Raw genomic sequence first — 14,828 nt, 5'->3', positions numbered from 1 at the left:
CATAATACATCACTTGTATAATCTACACCCCCTAAGAGATGTGTAAATCATGCATTCTTGTGCAGCAGGATAGAAGGAGTTACCATGTGAGCCAGCAAAGGAACTCTGAGCACATCTGTGGTATGTCAGAGCTCTGGCTAGGAGGCAAAAGACCACTTGAGACGGTCATCCCATGGCGGGGAATACAGACTCCAAGGAAGGTGTTGCAGTCACTTCAAGAGGCCAGATGGGACTCTATCTCTGAGGCTACCATGCTACCAGTGAGGATACTGGGCTCTCTGCATGGGTCTTATGACTCTCCAGACCACTGGACTGCTCATAGGGGAGTTGACTATTGAATAAACACTCGATAAAAATATATAGACTGTGGTTCTGCACGTTCAGGAGATAAGAATGGTTAGGTTTGGGACTAGGGTGTTTAGGGAAGGATCCACTGAGGAGGTGACATTGAACAGGACCTGAAGGGGTTGAAGCAGCATGCCACACAGCCTGTCAGAGAAGAGTGTCCCAGACAGCGGGGGGACAGTGTTCATCCTGGTGGGAAGGCCAAAAAAGCCCATATGGACAGGACCAGTGATTGAAGCACAGGGAGTTCCTGGAGTGTGGGTACATGAGAACAAAGGGCCAGACTCCACAGTCTGCTGGCCAATGGGAGGGAGTTGGCTTTTCCTATAGATGGGAACAATTGTAGGGAAAGTCAGTGGGAGAGGAGGAAAAGTTGTAAGTTGGATGTACCTTCTCAGCCGAGATATGAGATTAAACAGCACAGCAAAGACAGGAGCAGAGAGAGCACGTTGGAGGCTATTCATCTGAGAGATGGTGGAGGCTTGGATCATGGTCTAGGTTATGTTAGGGGTATATTCAGAAGGTGAAGCCAACACGTTTGCTGCATAATTTGATGTGACAAGTGAGACGAGTCGAGTTAAAAATGACTCAAGGTCACTGGCCTCGGTGACATCTATACTGAAAGGAGAAAGATTGCCTAGAGCCTACGCACATTTCAAACTTTGACATGTCTCTCAAAACACAAGTGGGAATGCTGAGTGTGTCATGGCTTATGTGATATTGAGTGTAGGGCAGGGTTCTAGGCTGGAGATTTTCATTTGGGAGTGTAGGTATCTAGTTGGCATGAGATGGCATACGATCACCAGGGAATGAACTATTTCCATGTTTAGAAGGGATGTTGGGTAAAGGAAAGGGAAAAAGAAAACCAGGGGAGCACAATCCATAGGAGGCCAAACCAGGGAAGTGCATCAAGGGAGAGGGTCAATTGCTGCTAATGGATCAAAGAAGATGAGGACTTCAAATTGATCTGTTTTTTTTTTTTTTTCTCTCTTTTTAAGTTTATTTTTTATTTATTCTTTTTGAGTTTAACCAACATAGAATACACCCTGACACTGCCACAAAGGTGTGGGACTCAACCTGATTCAATTCAATCCCCAGCACGCCCCACCCCCGCCCCATCCAAGCCCCCTGCCCTCCCTCCACTCCATCGATCTCTCTTCAATCCATATGGATTCAGAAAAAGGAAAGTCACTGAAGACCTTGTTAAGAGCAGCTTTTGCAGAGAGGTAGAGGTGAATTCCTGACAGAAATGGGTTTAAGGTCAGTGGGAACCGTGGGGTGATGACCTCTGAAATTTCTCTGCCTCATAAAAGTCATGGTAAAGCTAACAAAGTTTCCAGCATCATCTTTCTCAGAACTCTGGAAATTAACCAACAGCTTATCTCAATCCAGAGAGCATTTATGCAAAAAGACCAGCCAAGTGGCAGTAAGAACAGCAAACCATAGGGTGCTTTAATTTGCCCTATTCCTATTCCCTCCTTTCCAGCTTCACAGAGGCCTCAACACTGCCCGCTGAAGTCTCCACAAAGGGCAGGGTGGAGGTGGAGCCTCTTCAAAGTCCCATTCCCAAAGAACTGCACTTCTTTGACCTCTCTAGTAGCTTCCTGGAAGACCCCATTCGAAATGCTGGTTGTTTTTTGTTTGTATGTTCTTTACTGTTTTCAGAGCTTACATGGCAAGAAAAATTTTCTTGCAGAGGCATTTGCTGAAAACACACAGAGGCAACTAACCGACTTGACCGCTACCTAGTTGGGGTAAACAATAAGCTAGCAAAAATGCTTGAAAGGAAAAGATGAGGTGTCCGCAGGGTCTTCAGAAACATTCCAGAGAATCTGAAAGGTCATGTGCAGACATAGGGCCAAATGCGTGCTCCCAAAGGAGGAGACCCCAGATTCTCTCCTCTGATAGACCTTGAGGCTATGTCAGCAGGAAGGGAAGGTGAAGGCAGAGCAGACGACTCTGATTGTTGAAGGAATGCCCCAGCGTGCACACACAGCTCCTCGGCAAGGATTGGGAGACCAGTTCCAAGTGTTTAAGGAAAGCTCTGTCTGATCACTAGCCAATGACCAAGCTAATCAAACAGAGACTTCAGTGGCCACACACAGCGAAGAATACTTAGTTCATTCAGGTTGCTATCACAGAATCCATAGACTGAGTGGCTTACGAACAACTGGAATTTATTTGCACATTTCTGGAACCTAGAAAATCCTAGAGCAAGGTGCCAGCAGCTCTAATGTCTGGTGAAGGCCCACTTCCTGATTAATGGGTGAAGGCTTGTCACAGTGCCTCACACAGCAGGAGGGGTGGGGCAGCTCTCTGAGACCTCTTGAATAATCCCATTCAGGAGGGCTCTGACCTCATGACCTATCACCTGCAAAGGCCCTACCTCCTAGAGCCGTCACCCTGGGTTCCATCACACGTGTTGTAGTTCAGTCTAAAGCCAGTTTAGACAGATTTAGTTCAGAAAAATTGCTAAACACACAAATGACAAAACAAGCAGCATCTGGGCACAGTGGTGCAATTCTGTAATCTCAGCAGCTCAAGAGACTGAGGCAGGAGGATCACAAGTTCAAAGCCAGCCTCAACAACTTAGCAAGGCCCTAAACAACTTAGTGAGACCCTGTCTCAAAATAAAAAAATAAAAAGGGGCTGGAGATGTGGTTCAGTGGTTAAGCACCCCTAGGTTAAAGTTCTGGTACGGAAAACAAACAAACAAATAAACAAACAATCAAAAAGACATCAAGCAATAATAAGGGCAAATCCTGAGGGGGAGGAGAATCTGCTTTCCAGAGTTGCCACATTATGTTATTTAGATGTCCAGTTTTCATCAAAAACAACAATTTATGGGACACGCAAAGAAACAAGAAAGTGTGGTCCATATATGGGACAAAACCAAACCAAACCAACCAACCAACCAGAAAATAACAACTCAATCAGTAGAAAATGTCCCTGAAGAAGCCAGACTCTGAACCTACTAGACCAAAGACTTTAAATCAGCAACTTTAAGTATGTACAAGGAGTAGGGAAACTTGTACATTTAAAGAAATAAAAGAAAGTGTAAGGATGATATCTTACTAAATAGAGAATACAAATAAAGCCATGCAAGTTATTCAAAAGACATAGGCTTAGAGTGCATCAAGAGGTCAACTGGAACAGAATGGGCAGGTCTGAGTTGTTGGCTCTAACCCAGAGCAGTAGCTGCAGGAGGGGGATTAAACAGGACATTTTTAATAAGGAAGAAATAGCAGCATGTTTGATTGATGTGGGAATTAATCCAGGAAAGCAGCAAATTGGCACTGCAGGAGATAGCACCGGTAGAATGTCGATGGTCCTGAGCTGATGTGCTTTGGTGACTTCTGCCCTGGTCAGGTGTGAGGACAACACCACCGTTGTAAGAGGAAGGAGAAAAGATGACTTAGAAACAACTGCACAGAGTGAGTACTTAGGTATTTTTCTCCATGAAATAAGAAGAAAGGTTTCAGCTAAAAGCAAGGAGGCAGAATCCATGTTGGGGGTTTGTGGAGAGAGAAGAGGCAGGAGAGCAAACCGATGAGGGGAAGACTGGGACCTGGGTCAGCACAGTCAGGTGATTTTGAGCCAATTTGACTAATGGTGTTTGCATGGGGTACAGGTCAACTGGTGGATTGAACCAGGATTCTTTCCCATGCAGCCATTTAGGAAAACCCTGCTCCACTGGGCTTGGAGGTGTCCCTTGCAATGCTGCTTCCACATTATTCAGTGTCCCAAAACTCCAGCCTTGACTCTCCTGCCGTGTGTCTCCTCTCTCTGCTTCCCCACCCTCCTACTGTCAACCCCTGACTGCCAAGTCACCTCCGTCTGGTCCTTGGAGATTTTAGCTCCTGGCTTACAGTCACTTGCTATAATACTACCCCTGTTTTACTTCTCAATGATTTTAATAAACATGCAGAAAGTACTTTATATCTTTCTGACCTCTTTTGAAATGATCTTCTTCTGCACCCACCCTTTCCATGGGACAACAACTTCTTTACAGGTATAACAAGCAAGTACATTGGCACTTGACCACAGAGCCACAAGAGGAAGATATAAAATCAGTATGTCAGAAATGTTCAAAAGTACAGAGAAAGGAATAGTTTATAAAACAAATGCGTGGCACTTGTGAACCAAAAACAACCCCAGATACAAAAAGTATGGAATCTTGGAACTAATAAATATGGCCATAAGAATAGCAACTTATACATATTTAATAATAAGGTTCACAGAGTTGAAAAAAGAATTGAAGATTTTGCAGGTAGGGTGGAGAAACTCTTTTAGAATGCAGAACTCAATATCCATGGGAAGGTAGGGACAATATGAAAGGTAAATTGGGAGGAATGGAGATAGCATGTGCGCAGAGGTCTTTGCAGAAGTGTTCTAGGAATAGAGATAATGGGTGAGATCCAAAAGTGACGACTAGGAAATGTCCAGAAATGAAGATAGGAATCTTCAGACTGAAAAAGTCTGACAAGTCTCCAAGACAATAAATGAAGATAAATTCATATTAAGAAACATGAACTGGGTGTTGTGGTGCATGCCTGTAATTCCAGCGACTTGGGAGGCTGGGGCAGGAGGACCGAGAGTTCAAAGACTGCCTCAGCAATTTAGTGAGGCGCTAAGCAACTCAGGGAGACTCCCGTCTCTAAGTAAAAAACAAAAAAAGGGTCGGGGATATAACTCAGTTGGTCAAGTGCTTGCCTTGCATACACAAGGCTCTGGGTTCTATCTGCAGCACCACCAGAAAAAAATATATATAAAAAAGGACTGGGAATGTGGCTTAGTGGTTGAGTGCCCCTGAGTTCAATCCCCAGTACCAAAAAAAAAAGGAAAAAAGAAACATGAGAGCAAAGCTGTAGGATAAAGAGAAAATCCTAAAGCCACCAGAGAGAAAAGACAAAGACAAATCAGCTATGAAAGACTGACCATTAAATTTACATCCAATTTCTCAAAAATACCACTGAACAACAGGATCTCATATTTATGGTGTGAGAGCACATAATGGAGAACTTCAAATTCCATACCTAGCTAAGCTACAATTCTAAAATAAGGGGATGATTCTAAGATAATATTCATCAACACTGATATATGTTTATTGTTAGACTGTTAGCTCTTCACAAAAAGTCCTACTGGGGATGTATTTCAGGAGGAAGAAAAGAACAGAGAGGCAAGAAGGAGTGAGCAGTCATGAAAGTAGCAAAACATGCCTGGAAGTCTCAAGAATTTCTCATCAAGTGAATATTTTTTAACAACCTAGTTGAAGAAACAGCACGGGCCTTGAATAGACACTGCCAAATAGACAATGAGGTTGGAATATAAACATAAGCAAAGACATATTGTAGTTGACAGGAATGCAAATTAGAGCCACAACAAGAAATAACTGCACACCTATTAGAATGACTCCAATAAAAAGCACTAACAAGACCGAGTGGGCATGAGATGGGGAGCATCTGCACCTGTCCTACGTGGCTGGCGGGAATGTACAATGGTTACTTGTCAAACAACTCAGCAATCCCACTTCTGGGTGTTTACCCAGGTGAACTGAGGATCTGTGTCCTTACAAACACTGATACACAGGTACTTATAGCACGCTGTTCATGGTCTCCAAACATGGAAATGCCAAACTGTCCTTCAACAGGTGAATGAATAAATGGAGAGACTAGAATATAATTCAGCCATAAAAGGGGAGAAACTATGAATACGTGTTACAACCAGAATAAATTTCAAAGGCATTATGCTGAGCAAAGGAAGTCAGTTTCCAAAGGGTACATGTTATATGATGTTATCCATGTGACATTCTCCACAGGGTAAACTATGGTGACTGGGACTGGTCAGGACTGGTTGTCAGGGATGGAGGGTAGGTAGCTCTGTGACTATCAAAGAGCAGTGCAAGGGAGTTGTTTGAGGTTATGAAATTGTTCTGAATTCTGATTGGGATGGGAATTACTGGAAACTGTTGGGTCTAATGACATGTTAACTAACTCAGGCTGACTCCTTACTCCCTGGCGAGTGAGCAAGATCAAGGCCTCAAAGGCGGTTTCAAAAGTTAATGACCATAAATCGGACCACCGTCAGGGATTGGTTAACAACAGTTCCTCGAAGATGATCAGCTAGTGCTTGCCATATAGTCCTATGGGATTCTCACCTGTGTGAACTCCCCCATGCCTTGCTGACCTTTAAGCTGATTGGTTCCCGCCTAGTCTCCACCCTACATAAAAGCTGTGTGACTTCCTCAATAAACGAGTTCCTGCTGTGCTGGTCTCCATGAGGCGTCTGATTGTCCTCCGCCCAGAGGGCTGCGAGCGGGCAGTCAGTGGGCCCTACCTATCCCGGTCTGGCCTTGTTGGGGAGTGTCCCCTTCCCTTGTCGCTGGTCAAGAAGAGCAAGGGGTCTTAAGACCCCGACAGAAACTACATGAGAATTAAAATTAATAGAACTATACCTCAAGCTAGTAACTCAATTTCACTAGAATTTTCTTTTAAAAATTCAAAAACATCTAATAAATGCTGATTATAAAATAATAAAAAGACAAAAAAATTTTATTTCATGAAAGTTAGAAACAAAATACCAGCCTATGCCATATGGGACAGAATAGTTAGGCAGAAAGTTAAAATATAGTAAAATGCTAATTTTATTCAGAAGAACAGATTACTCAGTGTGTCTCAGACTTAAATTTATGTATATTTGTTAAGAATATCCAATAAGGGGCTGGAGTTGTGGCTCAGTGGTAGAGCTAGCATTCGCTACTCAGCGCTTGCCTGTGTTCGATACTCAGCACTGCATATAAATAAATAAATAATTTTTAAAAAGATCCATTGACAAGTAAGAAAATTTAAAAAAAGGAATATCCAATAAAATAGAAATATGATGTATGACTTTCAAACAAAAAATAGTAAATTAAATTTTAACTCAACAAAAATCAAAAAGAAAAAGAATTAAAGAGCAAAAGCCTACCAACAAGAAAAGCCCAGTACCAGATGGATGCTAAACTGAGTTTTACCAGACACTTATAGAAGAACTAACAGTAATCCTCCTCAAATGATTTCAAGAAATGGAAAAGGAGGAAACCCTTCCAAACTCATTCTTTTGAGGCTAGCATCACCTGATACCAAAACCAGACAGAGACACATCAAGGAAAGAAAACTTCAGACCAACTTCCCTCATGAACATACATGCAAAAAGTCTTAATACTGGCAAACTGCATACAAGAACTCATTAAAAAGACAGTGCACCATGATCAATGGGCTTTGTTCCAGGGATGCGAGTCTGGTTCAACAAAAGAGGAAATCAATAAATGTAATTCACCACATAAAAAGACTTAAAGAGAAGAATCACTTGATTATTATCTCAACAGATGCAGAAAAAGCATTTGATAAAATACAATATCCCATTCATGCTCAAAATACTAGAAAAAATAGGGTTAGAAGGAACTTACCCAAATATTGTAAAAGCTACATATTTACAAACCCAAGGCTAACATCATTCTAATTAGAGAAAAACTGAAAGTATTCCCTCTAAAAACTGAAACAAGACAAGGATGTTCTCTTTCACCACTTCTCTTCAAGAGTCCTGGAAATGTTAGCCAGAGAAATGAGACAGAAGAAATTAAAAGGATATGACTAGGAAAAGAAAAGCTAAAACTATGTTTGTTTGCAGATGACATGATTCTACACTTAGAAGTCCCAAAAAACTCCACAAGAAAATTTCTAGAACTCATAAATGAATTCAGCAAAGTAGCAAGATACAAAATTAACACCCAGAAATCAATTGTGTTCCCATATTCTGACAAAGAAATCAGTTGAAAGAGAAATTAGGAAAATCATCCCATTCACAATAGCCTCAAATCCACCCCCAAACTTGGGAATCAACTAACAAAAGAAGCAAAGGACCTTTATGAAAACTACAGAACACTAAAAAAAGAAATTGAGAGGGACCTTAGAAGATGGAAAGATCGCTCATGTTCTTGGGTAGGCAGAATCAATGTTGTCAAAATGGCCATACTACCAAAAGCATTATACAGATTCAATGCAATTTCCATAAAAATTCCAATGATGTTCTTCATAGAGATAGAAAAAGCAGTCATGAAATTCATCTGGGAAAATAAGAGGCCTAGAATAGCCAAAGAGATCATTAGTGAGAGAAGTGAAGCAGGAGGCATCACAATACCAACCTTAAACTATACTACCAAGCTACAGTAACAAAAGCGGCTTGGTATTGGCACCAAAACAGACAGGTAGACCAATGGTACAGAATAGAAGACACAGAGACAAACACACATAAATACAGTTGCCTCATACTAGACAAAGGTGCCATAACATACATTGGAGAAAAAATAGCCTCTTCAAGAAATGATCCTGGAAAAACTGGAAATCCACATGTAGTAGAATGAAATTTAACACTTTTCTCTCACCCTGCATGAAACTCAACTCAAAGTGGAACAAAGACCTAGAAATTAGAAACCCTGAACATACTAGAAGAAAATATAGGCCCAAGTCTTCATGATGTCAGCTTAGGAACCAACTTCCTCAATGAGACTCCCAAAGAACAAGAAGTAAAATCAGTAATCAAATGGGATGGTATTGAATTAAAAAACTTCACAGTGTAGGAAACAATCAAGAACAATTAAGAGAGAACCTTCTGAATGGGAGAAAATCTTTGCCACCTGCACCTCAGAGAGAGCATTAATCTCCAAGATCTATAAAAAACTCAAAAACTTAACACCAAAAAACCAAATAACCCAATCAATAAATGGTCAAAGGAACTAAACAGATAATTCTCAGAAGAAATACGAATGGTCAACAAATATATGAAAAAATGTTCAACATCTCTAGCAATTAGAGAAATGCAAATTAAAACCACACTGAAATTTCTTCCACTCCAGGCAGAATGGCAATTATCAAGAATACAATTAACAATAAATGTTGGTGAGGAAGTGGGGGAAAGGTACACTCATACATTGCTGGTGGGACTCTGGAAAGCAGTATGGAAATTCCTCAGAAAACTTGGAATGGAACCACCATTTGACCCAACTATCCCACTCCTCAGTTTATATCCAAAGGATTTAAAATCAGCATACTATAGTGACACAGCCACATCCATGTTTATGGCAGCTTAATTCACAATAGCTAAGTTATGGAACCAACCTAGGTGCTCTTCAACAAATGAATGGATAAAGAAAACATGGTATATATACACACAATGGAGTATTACTCAGTCATAAAAAAGAATGGCTTAATGATGTTTGCAAGTAAACAGATAGATTTGGAAACTATCATGCAAAGCCTAATAAGCCAGTGCCCAAAAGTCAAAGGTCGAATGTTTTTACAGATATGTGGAGGCTAGCCCACAATAATGGGGGAGAGGGAAAGAATAAATATTCAGATGATTAGACAAAGGGGAATGAAGGGAAGGGAGAAAGGAAAAGGAAAAACAGTGGAATGAATGCAAACTAATTTTCCTAAGTTCTTATAAGAATACACCATAGTGAATCCCACCACCATGTACATCCATAAGAATGGGATCCTAATTAGAATAAGATATATTTCATGTTTGTATAATTACATCAAAATGAATTCTGCTGTCATGTATAACTAAAAAGAAGGAGGGAAATGTAAAAGAGCATAAAAATAGACACTTGGGTCATTTTGTATTGTGTCAACTAGGATTTCAAGTGGAGTTAATGAAACCCTGCAGTGTTGACTTCCACAAAACGACTTTGTTTTAATAAAATAAATAGTCTATTGCCAGGTAGGCCAGAGCTGCCTCAGGCTTAGACTGTCAGTCATTCACAGCCTCCTTTCTCTGCCTTCTGCAATCCTCAGGCCTCCCTTGAAATTCTAAAATGACCACCTTTCACCCAGTTTCACTCCTGCACTCCAGACTGGAAAAGGAAATGCCTATATCAGAAGTTATACATGCAGCCCCTCCATATACCGGGGATACACTACATTTTTAGCTGAGTATGTTGCTACTATAAAATTGGAATATCTGTGCTAAGAAGTAACAAAATAATATAAATGATGTTGACCACTATCAGTGTCTACCCCACATCATGCCGAAACAAAGTGTAGTGTAGTGTAAGTAGATCAAATTATCATAGACTTATATGAACTTAACAACACTGCTAAGAAATACAGAAAGCAGCCGAGAGCGGTGGTGCACGCCTGTAATCCCAGTAGCCTGGAAGGCTGAGGCAGAAGGATCACGAGTTCAAAGCCAGCCTCAGCAACTTAGTGAGGTCCTGAGCAACTTGGCAAGATGCTGTCTCAAAATAAAAAATAAAAAGGTCTGGGGATATGGCTCAGTGGTTAAGCTCCCCTGGGTTCAATCCTCAATACCAAAAAAAGCAAGGAAGCAAGCAACCAAGCAAAACCTGACATAATTATCGGAACAAATTTACAAAATCACCAGAGTTCTCAAATGAGTGTTTTTCAGACCCTGATTAATCAAACAGGCAAAAAATAAGACAAAGAAGATTTAAATTGGCACTTCTCAAAGTTTGATCTGCATGCAAGTGAGCTAAAAGATTGAGAATTTGTGCTAGAGTACAAACTTACACACCATGCCCTCTGTTCAGTTCAGCTAATGAGTTTACTAAGCAAGACTTTCTCTTTTTTAAAATATTTTTTTAGTTGTTGATGGACCTTTATTTTACTTTATTTATATGTGATGCTGAGGATTGAACCCAGGACCTCTCACACATGCTAGGTAAGTATTCTACCATTTTCCTTCCTCTCTCTCTCTCTCTCTGTGTCTCACTACTGGGAATTAAATGCAGATGCACTCTACCACTGAGCTACATCTCCAAACCATTTTATTTTTCCTTTGAGACAAGGTCTTGCTAATTTGCCCAGGCCTGTTCTCAAATTTTGATCGTCTTGTTTCTGCCTTCCGCTTTGCTGGGATTACAGGCATGTGCCACTGCATTTGGCTAAATCATATCCAACAGATAATTTTTTCCCTAAGAGTCTTACATATCAAGTATTCAACTAATCTTGACCAAAATAAATAAATAAATAAATAAAAATCAAGGTCATGTGAATAGAAGTCAGATTGGAACCAGGTAAATTTAAAGGCTATCACTGTTAAGCACTCTGCCACTGTGCCCCTGCACAGTAGGTCAGCTCCGACGTGGGTAAACTAAGGCACAAAATGGATGTATACCACTATACATTTTCATTCACAGTGATTGGGAACACTGAGTTCCCTTAAAATGTTTGCCAGTACAAAAATAGGATTTCACTTCATTTTGCATTTCCCTGATTACTGATCAAATCAAGTGTTTGCCTTTCATATATGTCCTGGTCAGTTGTGCTGACTTTTCTGTTAACTGTCTGTTGTAGAAGAGACAAGCAGGTTTGTATACTGAGTCTCCCATTTCTTCCTCTGCTCCCTCCCTCCTGGGGCTGCTCTATGTCTCAGCCTCCCAGAAGAGTAAAGTGTTGGCGTTAGTACACAACTTTCTGCAGCAGACAAGGTTGTTCTCATGTCCACAACAACCCCCTTATCAGGCACACAGCTGGGTTTCAACTATAAGTCCCCTAAAAAGAGAAATTTCAATAAAAATGGAGAGAGCAGGGCACAGTGGAGTATGCTTGTAATCCCAGTGGCTCAGGAGGCGGAGGCAGGAGGATCACAAATTCGAGACCAGGCTCAGCAACTTGGCAAGACCCTGTCTCAAAATTTAAAAATAAAAAGGTCTGGAGATATGGAAGGCTCAGCAGTTAAGCACTCCTGGGTTCAATCCTCAGTACCAAAAAAATTAAAAATTAAAAAAAAGGAAAGAAGCTGCATGCATCTTCATGGGGCGATGAGAGAGGTCACAACATGTGCTCATCCTGCTACATATCGACTTTCTAAACTGTGACAGGAATTATGTCCTATGTCTTTGTCTGAACTTATCCCATCCCCTCATATTCAAGGACTAAGTCCCACAGAGGACCACCTCATCTTATTAATGGCACAGTAGTAGGAAGACCTTGTTGGCATATATGAAGGACCCAAAACCTATGGGAGAAACCTTGTGGGAGAGTCCCACGGCTGGCATGTACAGCAATGGCATCTCATGACCCAGCGTAGCAGGGTTTCTTAAGCATGAGGACTTCCAGTCCCTCTGCAGAACTATACACCACTGCTCTACTTGCCAAAGTTTGAGGATCCATTTTTTTTTTTCTAGGTGTTCTGGGTCCCTTTGATGAGGTCCCTTATGGTGGATTCAGTTCAAGATTTCATATCTACAAGGGGGTCAATGGACCATCAGTCATCCTCCTGCAGATGAGAGAACTGTGGCCTTCTTCCCCTAACAGAGAGAGTAGCATGTGCATGTGTGTGCATGTGTGTTTAGTCTAGTTGAGATAATTTGTGTTCGACAATTTTGTGCAATGTTTAACAGTTTATGATATGTAGAATTTGAGAGGACTATCTCTCTCAAATTCTATGCCCACTTATCACTTAGTATTAGTTTCCTGGGGCCACCACAACCAAATACACAAAACTGAGTGGCTTCAACCATAGAAATTATTATCTCACAGTTCTGGAGGCCAGAAGTCTGAGATCAAGGTGTTGGCAGGAATGGATTTTTTTGGAAGGCCCTAGGGAGAAATTTGTTCCTGGTATTAGAAATTCAACATCTTTTTGGAAAACACAGTTCAGCTCCTAATATACATCAAAACCAGTAGGGTGAATGCAAGGTTGCTCACTATCGGTCTCAGGTTTCCTGTAGCTTTAACTAGTGGAACTTCAATTTTCTACGTATTTCAGAGATTGTGTTATTCAAGAGAGCAGTTGTATGTCTAAGCACTGTCCAATAAAACAGGTGATTGTTGAATTTCCTTTCCTATAACAAATACCTGAGATAATCAACTTATGAAGAGAAAAGGTTTTGTTTTGGTTCACATGGAGTCCATGATCAGTTGGCCCTATTGCTTTGGGCCCATGGCAAGGAGTGTGAGGTGGAATGAAAGCACTTATACTGTGAGCCAGGGACCAGAGAGAGAGATGAAGAGGTCAAGTTCCTACAGTCCCCTTTGGGGGACACACCAGTGACCTAAGGTGTGGCGGATGGAACCGGGGCCCAGGGTTATGCCACGTGCATCCAAAGATGGCGACTGGCAGAGAGCAAATGGCGTTCTGAATATGCGAAAGGCTGACCGCGTTTACAATTGGCTGTATTATAACCAGTTCAGCTGCCTAGCACTTGGACAGATATACTTTACATGTATGCTCCAGTGAGTGACTGCTTGACACTTAACAGGATTGGATGGACATATCTGGTTACAATTGCTTATGCATGAGACTGCTAATATATTGAGGGTGTTATTGGAATAAATGGAAGCTGCTTCATGAACTTCTAAAGAGTACATGTCTTCTGTCCCGCTGGTCCGGCCATAAGCGCAAGGAGCGGCGATTTTCCGCAAGTGGTTTTCGGTAAGCGAAAAGACAAAGAAGCCGCGGTTTCCCGTAAGAGAAGCCACGCGACGAGCCACTTGAAGCAGCCCTGTCGGCAAGCAGCTGCGGTTTTCCGCACTAAGGACCTCATACAAGCCCACCTCTTGAAGGTGGCCACCTCTCAACAGCATCACCCTGGAGTCTAAGCTTTTAATGAAAATGCCTTTGGGGAACAGTGCACATTAGACTATAGCATTGATCCATAGGGGAAAGAAATTCCAAATTATTGGTTTTTAAAAAAATTTTTTTTTTTTTTTTTTTGTGGTACTTGGCTTTGAACCCAGGGCCTGGCACATGTTAGACAAATGATTATTACTGAGCGACAGCTCCAGTCCCCACCCCTCTTTTCAAAAAAATTCTCACTAAGTAGCTGAGATTGGCCTCGAACTTGTGATCCTCCTGACAGCCTGAGTAGCTGTGATTACGAGTGTGTACCACCATCCCAGGCTACATTGCTTTCAAGACTGAGAAACAAATTATCTTGAAAAGGGATTTTGAAAGATGTCATAGACATGAGACATCACTGAACAAAAACCTTTTTTTTTTTTTTTTTTTTTTTTTTTTTTTTTTTTTTTTTTGGGTGCTGGGGATTGAACCCAGGGCCTTGTGCTTGTGAGGCAGGCACTCTACCAACTGAGCTATATCCCCAGCCCCTGAATAAAAATCTTAGTGACATTAGTATTTTAGCACAATAATCATGAAGTAGTAACGATGATGACAAAAATACATCTTGGGTTTATTGATTTTCTGCAAAAAAGAATGAATTAATATTTTAATTGACTCACCAAGAAAAAAACCTTTTGACCACATGTGTGGCAGGATGGGAAATATATATTTGGTATTTGTCACCAGTTCTTGGCACAGAGCTTCCTAGAAATTTTGGGAATTTCCTGTGGTTAGTGTCAGTTGTCATTTATAGCAAGCTGTTAGACCTTATCTGAATTTATGCTCCTGAGACTGCTGGTGGCTGTGGCCCCTAGATAGCTTCAGATTAGGGGCTGGTCACCAGAAAAACCAAGCCTTGA

Source organism: Sciurus vulgaris (genome assembly GCF_902686455.1).
Source record: "Sciurus vulgaris genome assembly, chromosome: 13".
NCBI classification, from domain to species: domain Eukaryota; kingdom Metazoa; phylum Chordata; class Mammalia; order Rodentia; family Sciuridae; genus Sciurus; species Sciurus vulgaris.
The sequence above is the reverse complement of the archived record's forward strand: the minus strand, read 5'-3'. Positions refer to the sequence as shown.